General features: G+C 45.6%; 1 protein-coding gene across 1 annotated transcript in view; it reads left to right on the top strand.

The window, feature by feature from the left end:
- kcng4a (potassium voltage-gated channel, subfamily G, member 4a) overlaps positions 1-12,231 on the top strand; it is a 35,723-nt gene that overhangs the window by 21,005 nt on the left and 2,487 nt on the right. The gene's annotated exons all lie outside the window — the stretch shown is intronic.

The following is a 12,231-nucleotide window of genomic DNA, read 5'->3' as shown; positions in this document are numbered from 1 at the left end:
CCCTCATTCTTTCTCTACGTGGATGTCTTGGCCTTCTTTCCCTTCTTTTTAATTCTTCTTCTAATGAGCTTTGAGCGTGAGACGTGAGAGGAAGGACAGTGCAGCAAAGATGAGTAACACTGTTTAGTGCTGCTACATTTTTTCAAGGTCTTCCAAAGTAAGGGTGATTGACAGGATGAATGTTTCCTCCTTTTTGAACTCTTGTCTAGTTGAATCAGTGGGACAGTATGTAAGTGTTTTAAAACTTTTTTCTTTTTTTTTATATTCAGGTAAACATAGTAAATTATATATTAAAATAATATGATAACAATATTAGTTTTTACCTTCGCCATGGAGACAATATTTTCACCAATGTTTATTTATCTATTTATTTGTCGGTTAGCAGAACTCACATGTACTCGAGGGATTTTAACAAAATAGTTTTTTTAAATACTTTTTTGCAATAGTTAACAAAAACAATTCATTTTCACGGACAGTCATAGAAAGCACACTGCTCTTAATATATATGTATGTATGTATATATATATATATATATATATATATATATATATATATATATATATATATATATATAAATTAAATAAGTAAAAATTGTAACCAATAATCAACATTACACCGTGGAAGATTCCAGTGAATTTTATATCAATATATTGATTCTGGATCACTTTGAAAAATTGAAAAATTCATCTCTCATTATTGACACATCTTGCTTCTTAAATGACTGATCTTTATGAAATTTAATTCAGTTATGTCAGGTTAGTTCTTCAATTGCCCAACTGAGTTTAATCTAGAATTGATCTGGATTAGAATGCCTTTAATGTTATTGCATAAGAAATATGCAAAAAAAATTGTGCATTTCATCCCGATTGTACCAAAAATGGCAGTGTCTATACTCTATACATTTGCACCTACAGTATTGTTATTAATGGGGGTAGAAACTTCTTACAATATTTTAAATTGTTAATGATCATGATACTATGATCAGGATCACTGATCCCGATAACTGCCAATATCTGGCAAAAGAGGAGATTTGGCACTTGGCGGAAGTTTGCGCTCTGAGTGTTCTTGTTTTTGATTAAGTTTTGATGGATTTGTGATGACTAATGTAGTCCTAAATAATTTAAACTGTGAACAATACTCAACATCATTGGCCCATAGTTACACCCCTATTAGCTAAAGAGTTAGTGAGTTGTACAGTAAGGGTATTCAGTGTTCAATGAGAGTTTAATTGCACAGTAGGAGAAAAACGTATTTTTACTCACAGCAGGATACAATCAGTTAATAATACTTTTTCAGTTATTAGAAAAGTATGTTTCCAAGTGCCACTGTATTAATAATGCACCAATATGACAATTACAACACAGGAAAAAAGTTGTCCTAATTACCATCTGGAAACAATGGAATGTGGAGCTTTATACGATCCGCTTGCATGTAAACACATTCATAATTTACAGCAATAGAAGCTTTTCCCTGTCCAACGATCAATAGACACATTTTCACTTCATTCCCTTCATACATTGATCAGAAGCTGCACTGTAAGCTGTAAAATGACAACAGGATTGGAGCAGACAAACCTGTCATATAGAGCTAGTGAAATGATTCAGATGGGTAAATGTTAGAACGATGAGCACTTTTTTATTTTGTAACATACACACCATATCTGTTTTCAAAGAGAGAGTAAATGTCATCATAAAGTATACGTTTACATTTGTGACCATCTGTGTGTAGCCGTCAGCACAGGCAGTATTGTAACAACAGGTATTATCACAGTCATGCATAGGAAACCATGTAATAGCTGAATCCATTCATTCTGTCAATGTAATGATCATTCAGCAGCAGAGGCTTGAAAATGGCAAATGGCTTTTTGTCCTATTGAACCTTTTGTTGTGAAGCCATTATCAATAAAATGTCTCGCAAACATAATGCATTTCCATCTGTTTTGCTTTCTCATAACAAGCCAATCAAGGTCACATAAAGTTTTAGGGCAGTCTCAGCTCACGCTCTCTGATGACATAATATATTGTAGCGTTTGCGGCCCGACACTACGGGGCTAACTAGCCGAATGACGAGGACACAGAGTGGCTGCCGTTTAACCGGGTGAACCGGGTTTTATTACCCTCAAAAACAGGCTAATACTGGGTTGGAGGAGTGCCGAAAATAACAAAAACGGAGAGCTAACTCGGCTGGCAACTCGTCGTGGCGTCTCGCTTTTTCTTCCTCCCCGACTCTCCCCTCTTTTTCGTCTCCCTCCGCCTTCTTCACCCCACACTACCCTGATCCCTCCGCTCCAAACAAAACTGGCCTATCCTGACTAACTAGGGCAACTCCTTCCCCCACAACTTCCCATCAATCCCCCCCAAAGTCCTGCAGGGTCGCTACACAGCCCCCCCCTCTAATTCCTCGTCCCCGAGGAAGAAGAAAGTCTTGAAAGCGACCCGGAGGGCGCCGTTCCCTCTGCGACCTTCTGATTCCACCATCCAACAGCAGGGTCCCAATGGTTGTGGCATTGTCCCTAGGCACCAGGGCTCCAAGCGGTGTCACAGCCTCTCCTGGTGGCACATCCTGACGCCGCCTCGGTGGGGCCCTATTGCGATGTGACGATCTCACCCGTGCCCTAGAGGTTGTCACTGGAAAGGCGGGTTGCTGCTTCCCCCGGTATGGTGCCATCCTATCCCTGTGCAGCACAACCGTGCGACCTCTGGGAGCCAGTTTGACTCGATACACAACTTCTCCAACTCTCTCCACCACATAACAGGGCCCAACCCAGTTGCTGTCCAGTTTGGGGCAGCGGCCTTTCACTCTCTTGGGTCCATACACCCAGGCGAGGTCCCCAGCCTGGAAGTCCTGCCCCTTGGCTCGCAGGTCATAGCATCTTTTCTGACGGACCCCTGCCTGTTCAGCCTGACGTCGGGCAAATCCGTGGGCCGCCTCTAGGCGGTCCTGTAACTGCCTGGCATACTCTGGCCCAGCCATGGCATCTGGTGCATCGGGTGGTCGTCCATAGGCCAGCTCTGGTGGTGTTCTAAGCTCCCTGCCCAACATCAGCAAAGCAGGAGTACAGCCAGTGGATTCTTGGACCGCACTGCGGCAGGCCATGAGAATGAGGGGTAGCTGCAGGTCCCAGTCACTCTGATCTGGAGCGGTGGTGAGGGCTAGCTGAGCGCCCAAGGTCCGCATGAAACGCTCCACCAGCCCGTCACTTTGTGGGTGCAGGGGAGTGGTCCTTGTCTTCCGGATGCCCAGCTGGTTACACATAGTGGTGAATACCTCCGATTCGAAATTCCGACCCTGATCGGAGTGGAGCACCGAGGGGGTCCCGAAGCGGCTGAACATTCCTTGGACCAAGGCTTCGGCCACGGTTGTCGCCTCCTGGTCCGGAATGGGGTACGCCTCCATCCACTTTGTAAAGTAGTCGATGGCGACCAAAACAAACCGGTTACCTCGGCTGGTACGGGGAAGGGGTCCCAACACGTCGACTGCCACCCGGTCCATAGGCGCCCCAACCCGGTGCTGCTGTAAAGGTGCACGTGACTGACCTTGGGGACCCTTACGGGCAGTACAGGAATCGCAGCGGCGGCAGTAGTCCTCAACATCCCTCCGACTCCTGCCCCAATAGAATGCTTGTCTCAGCCGCCTCAAAGTCTTTGTCACTCCAAAGTGACCCACTCCAGGAAGCCCATGGTGTGCCTCCAACACTTTGTCACGGTGGTTCTTTGGCACAACCACCTGCCAACGTGGCTCTCCGGTGGCTGGCTCATGCCAGCATCTCTTCAGGACTCCTCCCTGCAGCTCCAACCCAGGCCACTGGGACCACAGGCCTCTGACAGTAGCTGACTGAGCCACAACATCGTCCCAGGGTGGCCGGTTGTCTGCCTCCAGCCACTCTATGACCATTTTGAGGTCAGGATCTGCGGCCTGCAGCTCACCCCAACCCCTTACATCTTCAGGTAACAGGGCCCGGCAGATCACATCTCCAGTCGGTCGGTTAGTTGCTTCCCGCTCCTCCGCCCTGTTGCAGTGTTGACATCCTGGTGCACACGGTCGGCGGGAGAGGCTGTCCGCATTTGTATGACTCTCTCCGGCTCTGTGTTGTATGGTGAACTGAAAAGCCTGAAGTTGTTCAATCCACCTGGCAACTTGCCCTTCCGGTTCTTTAAAAGACATGAGCCATTTCAAAGCGGCGTGATCCGTGCGGATGGTGAACGGAAGGCCGCAGAGGATGTGCTTGAAGTGGTTCACTGCGTCGATCACTGCTAATAGTTCTCTGCGGGTGACACAGTAGTTCTTTTCTGACTTATCCAGGGTACGGCTGTGGTAGGCAACCACCCGTTCGCCACCAGGGGTCAGCTGCGAGAGTACAGCCCCAAGACCTGTGTTGCTAGCGTCTGTATCTAGGATGAACGGCAATGCTGCGTTTGGTGCGACCAGCACTGGGTCCTTACACAAGGCCTGCTTCAGCTCTCGGAAGGCAGCATCCTGTTGGGGTCCCCACACGTAAGGTCTGTCTTTCCGCAGTAAGTCAAACATGGGGGCACCTATAGTAGAGAACCCTTCCACGAAACGCCGGTAATAGGAGGCGAGCCCTAAAAATGATCTCAGCTGGTGAACGTCCGTGGGGGTTGGCCAATCCCTGACAGCAGCTACCTTGTCTGGTTCTGTCATGATCCCCGCTCCGCTGACTCTGTGACCCAAGAAGGAGATCTCCTGCCGCATAAACTTGCACTTCCCCGGGTGAAGTTTAAGTCCGGCCCGGTTAATCCGCTCTAGTACCTCCCCCAGGGCCTCAAATGCTGAGTCAAAAGATGGTCCGTGGACAAGGAGATCATCGAGGTAGACGAGGCAGCGTTCAGGCGGCATCCCCAAAAGGACCTTTTCCATTAGCCTCTCAAATGTGGCCGGGGCATTACATAGTCCGAATGGCATGGTGGTGAACTGCCATAAGCCACGTCCCGTGGTGAAGGCGGTCTTGGGTTTGTCCTCTGGGGCCATGGCCACCTGCCAGTACCCACTCTGGAGGTCCAATGAGGAGAACCATGCTGAACCGGCCACATAATCAAGGGACTCATCTATCCGTGGCAGTGGATAGGAGTCCTTCACAGTCCTGTCATTCAGCGGTCGGTAGTCGACGCAGAACCTAGAGCCACCATCTTTCTTAGGGACCATTACGACTGGTGACACCCATGGGCTCTCCGATGGCTCGATTATGCCAGCGTCCCTCATCTCTTGTATCATCTGATCAGCCGCAGCTTGCCGGGCTTTGGGTAGTCTTCTTGGTCTCTGGCGGATAGGCTGTGCATCCCCTGTTTTGATAAAGTGTTGAACCAAATGCGTTTGACCAACATCACTTGGGCCAGTGGCAAAACTGTGTCGATAATCAAATAGGAGGTTCCATAGCCTACCTTGCTGCTCAGGGTTCAAGCCCTCCTGGTTCCTCTCCCAGATGTCTTGGACCGCTTTACTGGCTGCTGACTCTGCTTCAGGAATGGAGGCCACACACACAGTCTCTGCGGCCGCAGGGAGATGTGTCTGAACATGTGCATCTGGTTCTGGGGTTACGAGGTGGTCATCCATCGGTGGGAGGGGGACATCCGCAAACGGGGCCTCCCATTGTGGTGGGCCCGGGACAGAAGGCGGGTCTTTCTCCCCACTATGGTTCTCACACAACTTCATGTCCATTTTCAATGTGTGGTTATTGTCCAGGAATGAAACAGAAGCCCCGTCTTTGAATGTCGCAGTACGTGCCCCGAGGTCTAATGTCACCCCTGCCGCACACAGAAAATCCATTCCGAGTAAGCAGTCCTCTTTTATTTTGGCGACCCAAACTGGTTGACAGGCCGAGTAGGGCCCTATTTCGATGTGAACAGTGCTTCTTCCGAGCATGGGAGCCTTCTCTCCGGTGACTGTGGTGAGTGGAATATCAGCGAACTGAGTTCTGATACCTGTCGGCATTAGGTCAGGGTGAAGGAGCGACACAGTGGAGCCTGTATCCAGTAGCCCTTTGGTCCATTGGCCATTAACTAACAGAGCTACCCTACAGCAGTTAGTGGAAGCTGCGTTCAGATTGAGGAGAGCATGGTTGACAGGTGGGCGGAGCGCTTTCACAGCAGGTTGTGTCTCGTTTTCTGTGGGGAGCGAAGGGCGGCTCGGGTCTCCCCCCTCTACACCGAGCCTCTGGAGTTTCCCTGTTCCGGCATTTGCAGGGCAGAATCAGGCACCGGGCAAACACGCCATGCGTGGCCTCTCCCATGGCATCTCCAGCAAACTTGGCTCTGTCGGTCGGCCGGAGACATCGTTTTACGTTCTGAGCCTGCCTGGATAGTGACAGGTCCAGGAGACCGAAGGCTATGGCCACTAGGCGGCATGGATACCTGTCTTGGTTGGTAGTCCAAGCCTTCCGTGAGTATGTCCTCAACTGCCAGCGCTTTCTCCAGTGCTGCCTCCAAAGTCTGTGGGTCGGAGAGTCGGACTTGCTGGCGTAATGGCGGGGGTAAGAGACCACGGATGAAAGCTTCTTTAGTTAACACCAACCGCGTGGTTTCATCAAAGTCAGGAAATCCCCTTTGTGCAAGGTAGCGCAGCTCCGCCGCAAACACACCTAATTTTTCTCCAGGTTCCCGCATGCGCTCGTTGAACCTCTGCCGCATAACGACTGCAGGGGTGGTGCTCCCAAACCGTCTCTGCAGGGCCATGGATATAGCTTGTGGATTTTCCAGGTCGGCAGCGGTGATGTCCATGAGTACTCTTCTTGCCTCCCCCTCTAACGCGGAGATCAATTGAACAGCCTTTTCACCCGGGGACCAGCCGTTGGCCGTGGCTAGCAACTCAAACTGGGCACAGTAGGTTTCCCAAGAGGTGAGGCCATCATAGCGTCCCACTTTAATGCTGCCGCTCCGGGAAACGGGTTCTGGGGCTTGTTTCTGAAGAGCAGCCAGGGCTGTAGTGAGGGCAGTAGTAAGAGCGGGGACCAGGTCACTCTGACAGTGGACAGCAGCCATGGAGCTAACAGGGGTTACAGCCACTGGAACATTAGCATTGTTAACTGGGGTGCTGTTGGTGTCATTATCATCAGTTTGGCTCTCATTTTCATCCAGTTTAAAAACAGAGTCTTGCGTTTCCCCCATAATGGATGCTGTGTTACATTTAGAGCTATTCAGGACACGTTCAAAAGCACGCTCCATTGCAATACTCATTCTGTGCAAAAAGTCATCTTCTATTTTGGCTGTAATGTGTTTTTGCAACTCTGGGATAGTGCTTTGTTGGCCCACCACTTTACCTTGAGACACAGCGGTGACGTCATCGTCACTGTGGCTGGGGCAGGACGTGCGCGCCGACAGACCGTCCACCTCTGTCTCATCTGCGCGCTGCCGGTGTGTCGCCGTAAATTGAAAAGGATTTTTTTTCATCACATCGGGGACTTCAGTCAGCAATGTGGCCATCGGTGAGTTAAGCTTCTTTTCTTTTCTCCTTACCGCTTGGCTGGTATCAGCTGGTACTCCCGTAGGTGTGTCTGGCGGGGTGTATGGGTTGAAGTGGTCGGACTTTCCGATCCGTTCGGCCATCTCGGTCCTGCAGTAGGCTAGTAGCTCGCTGTTGTAGCCCGCGTATGTGAGGGGAATGGAGGCTTGGCAATCCCACTTCTGACACCAGTGTAGCGTTTGCGGCCCGACACTACGGGGCTAACTAGCCGAATGACGAGGACACAGAGTGGCTGCCGTTTAACCGGGTGAACCGGGTTTTATTACCCTCAAAAACAGGCTAATACTGGGTTGGAGGAGTGCCGAAAATAACAAAAACGGAGAGCTAACTCGGCTGGCAACTCGTCGTGGCGTCTCGCTTTTTCTTCCTCCCCGACTCTCCCCTCTTTTTCGTCTCCCTCCGCCTTCTTCACCCCACACTACCCTGATCCCTCCGCTCCAAACAAAACTGGCCTATCCTGACTAACTAGGGCAACTCCTTCCCCCACAACTTCCCATCAATCCCCCCCAAAGTCCTGCAGGGTCGCTACAATATGTTGCTGACTGTGACATTTCTACGTTCAGTTGTGTAAAGCTTAATTCTTTTATCTACTTTTTTTGTGTCAAGCTGTTAAACCTGACTTAGTTTAGCAGATAGTAAAAGTAAAGTATCGATATAATGCAGCACAATGTGTGTTTTTGCCCTGGTGGAGATGGTAAATGGACTTGTTAAATGAACTTGATTTTATATAGCGCTTTATCACCACACTGAAGCAGTCTCAAAGCGCTTTACATATCAGCTCATTCACCCAATCACTCTCACATTCACACACCAGTGGGACAGGACTGCCATGCAAGGCGCTAGTCGACCACTGGGAGCAACTTAGGGTTCAGTGTCTTGCCCAAGGACACTTCGGCACATAGTCAGGTACTGGGATCGAACCCCCAACCTCTCGATCAGAAGACGACCCACTACCACCTGAGCCATGGTGGTAATTAGATATTTTAGTTTTTACCACCAATAACAGTCTTAGCTGCAAAATGTATGCCTTTATTCTTGTATTTATTTATTTATTTATTTATTTACATAAAGGGATGATCCATATGCATGTGAGATTCTAGCCTATGGCTAATTTTCATCTATGGTCCTTTCTTGTAAGATTTTCTTTTTTCCACCTTGTTCCCAATTATTTTATTAAACAGCTCGAGGCCAGATGACAAGAGTTGTTCTATTTTTATGTGGTTTATTCTAGTTATAGAAACAAGTGAAGTTTTTAGCAGACCTGCATGTTCATGGAACTTGAGGTCATGTGAAAACAGTGCACAATGTGTGAGTGTTCAAACCAGGCACAGAGTGTCAGGGTCTACAAAAGACACATAATTAAAAAAAATACATGCTGTAAAGACATACAAATATGCAATAGTAATGCAATCATATGGATACTTAAAAGCATATATCTTGTAAAATAAAATATTGCTACCACAGTCAAACCAACAACTTAGAATACATTGTGTCTTATTCATTAAAGTGCTAATTGTGCTTGCTATTGCACATGCCCAATGTACTATTATGAATTGCTTAGAGTTTAATGATATTGGAAATTGGTTACAATTCAAACAATTCAATTCAAACGGGAACAAGCGGGTCAGAATATGGATGGATGGGTTACAATTTATTCCTTCCAGGAATCATATCCTCGGCTCTTTAGTAATTGATAGTGTTAGATCTGTTATGTGAGCTGGTATCGTATTAATGTTTGACCTGCTCTATATATAAAATGACAGTTGCCTAAGTAATGATTTTTCAAAAAAAAAATCACATCCCATATCACATCCCAACATTTTCATGATGTAAAAACACAATAAAATAGTTTATCATCATACATACGGTGTCCTTCTCAGATATAACTACAGAGGTGATAATTATAGTACATTGAAGAAAAAGGAAAAAATGCAGTTAGCAATATAGTAGGGGAGTTGCGACTGTCCTTAACAGCGTCTTATTAATTTGACATGAGGATTGGTCCAGGCAGAGGATGGGGTGAAACCGTGTGTGGCTGAACAGTGACTGAGCTGAAATGTGTTGTCACTGGCATTAGTTCCACAGAGAGTCGTACAGATGACATGAGGTCAGGGAGAAACTCTGCATCGCTGAATGCTTTTGTATGAGCACTTGTCTGTGTGTGTGCGTGTGCGTGCGTGTGTGTGTCCAAAGCGGAGAGAAACAGACTTGAAAAAGCCTCAAGCTGTAATAAATAGCTCAGCTCGCAGAGGGCAAAAGGACTGCTACAATGCTCTGCTGGCCATGATGTAGGAGAGAAGTATTTGGCAGGTAGATAATGCATGAGCGAGACATAACATGCACTCTGTGGGTGGGTGGGTGGGTGGGTGGGGGTGTGTGTTCAAGATTGATAGAGGACAGATAGCAAGCCGGAAGTCTCAAGAGAGCTGGACTTCCGATGGAGGAGGAGAAACACGTGAACCCAGGTGAAATGGAGAAGCAGGACGTGTGTCAAGGTTAATATGTAGAACAACGGTAGATTAAAAAATATATACATGCCATAGTTCAGCATTAAAATGTCAAAACAAATTAAACATAGATGGAACTGTCTGAATTACACTTACATTTTTACAACTTTAATCTTTATTATCTTGCAATAATTGTTGCAATTTCTTGCTGTAATATGTCACTTGTATCCCTAATATTCATTGGCAGAGGAGGCTATCAGATGTTACGAATATGTTTACAATGGACACTTTATGACTTTGTCAAAAGTCAAAAACCTTCTGCTTGACGATCAGTTCGTTATGTTGTTTAATATCTTCATTTTTGTTATAAGAACTGAAAAAAGTGTCACACTAAGTGCTCTTTAATGATCTGGGGGCAAAATGTCAGTGTAAATATTTATTACTAAACAGAAAAATCCAATACGGGCTAATAGTTTTAAAAGTTTAAGCATCATGTACCACGAAAAACTAATGTTTCATTAAACTAAAAAGTAAAATAAAAATGTAATTGTACATAAACAGCAACAGAAAAGTGAGGATTTTAATGTAACATTTATTCATGTTAAACATGAAAAAAATTGCAAAGTTTAAGCGCAGAATAAAACACAGATTATGGGCCTCCATTGAAAGAAAACCAGGCCAAATAAACCAACAATATATCCAACAAACATGTATTTATTTTTATACAAAAGCACTTTGGTGTTATTATTGTTCAGGGATCTGTTCTTGGACCCCTTTGGTTTAGCCTTTACTGTATATGCTTTCTTTAGGATACATTTTACAGAACTGTAAAGTTGATCATCAGAGCTACGCAGATGACACACAACTATATCTATCACTGAACCCAGATGACTATGGTCCCATTGAGGTGTTTTGTGACTGCTTAGAAAAACTAAACTGCTGGATGAGTGAAAACTTCCTTCAACTAAATCATGATAAGATGGAGGTGATTGTCTTTGGTAACAAGGAAAATAGGACTGCTGTCAGCAATTATCATGAATCTCGTCACCTAAAGAACATCTCCAGAGTGAAAGATTTAATGGCTCAGAAAGATCAGGAGAAACTGGTCCATGCTTTTATCTCCAGCAGACTGGACTATTGTAATGGTCTTCTGACAGGAATCCCTCAAAAGAGCATCAAACAGCTACAGCTGGTTCAGAACGCTGCAGCTCGGGTCTTAACCAGAACAAAGAGGTCAGAGCACATTAGTCCAGTTTTAAAGTCTTTACACTGGCTCCCAGTCAGCCTCAGAATAGACTTTAAAGTTCTGCTGCTGGTGTATAAATGTGTGAATGGATTTGGTCCAGAATCCATCAGTGAGATGTTAGTTTGGTATAAACCCAGCAGGTCTCTCAGATCTATAGACACAGGTCAGATAGTGGAGCCCAGAGCTCACAGTAAACATGGTGATGCTGCTTTTAGTTGTTATGTAATAAGGGTTTTAAAAAGGGCTTTTTTTGTCTTTGGTTTTTTTTTTGTGTAAGTTTTTAGTCATTTTGCGTGTTTTTGGAGTAATTATGTGTGTTTTTGTTATTTTTATACTCTTGTTGTAATCATGTATACTTTTCTTTCATTGTCGGCATTTTGTTGTTGATTTCAGTATTTTCCTGTCATTTTGTGCAATTTTGTTGACAGTTTGTGTGTGTTTGGAGCTATCCTGTAATGCGTTGTAGTCATTTTGTTTTTATAAGTGGTTGTTGTGTCTGTCTTTGTTGTCATTTGGAGTTTTTTGTGGATTTTGTGTATTTTTTGCAGTTATGTTGTGTAGTATGTCGGGCTATATATACCTTCCAACTTCTTGAAATACAATTTTGGGGGATTTGTTTTGGGGGCCGCCAATTCCCTATGTCTGATCTAGATTTAGGTAGCGTTATTGCAAACTCAATGAACACATAAGTTGAGAGTAGCCTCACCCAAATGTATGACATAAAATACTAAGACATTTTAATACAGAGTATTTCAAAAAATACATTTCAACAGACTATTGTTTATAAATGAGGGGATAGAAGCTATGATGGAATGAAAATATGTTGAAAAAAAAAAAAAAAAAGTAAGAGAGGACACGAGTGATATAAACCAGAGCTGGAAGAACAGAATGGACATGTTTGCTACGGATGTGTCATGCAAAGAGAAACCGTGGAGAGAGAGTTATGTTTCACTTAAAGGAACACTGAATGAAGGAAGTACTTAATGTGGAGAGAGACGTGTAAGGGCAACCAAGAGATGAAGGATGAGAGGGGAGGCAGTCCATAGAGGGTGATGAAAGAGG

The sequence above is a fragment of the Gouania willdenowi genome, chromosome 6 (genome assembly GCF_900634775.1).
Source record: "Gouania willdenowi chromosome 6, fGouWil2.1, whole genome shotgun sequence".
NCBI classification, from domain to species: Eukaryota; Metazoa; Chordata; class Actinopteri; order Blenniiformes; family Gobiesocidae; genus Gouania; species Gouania willdenowi.
This window is presented reverse-complemented; position numbering and strand designations above follow the sequence as displayed.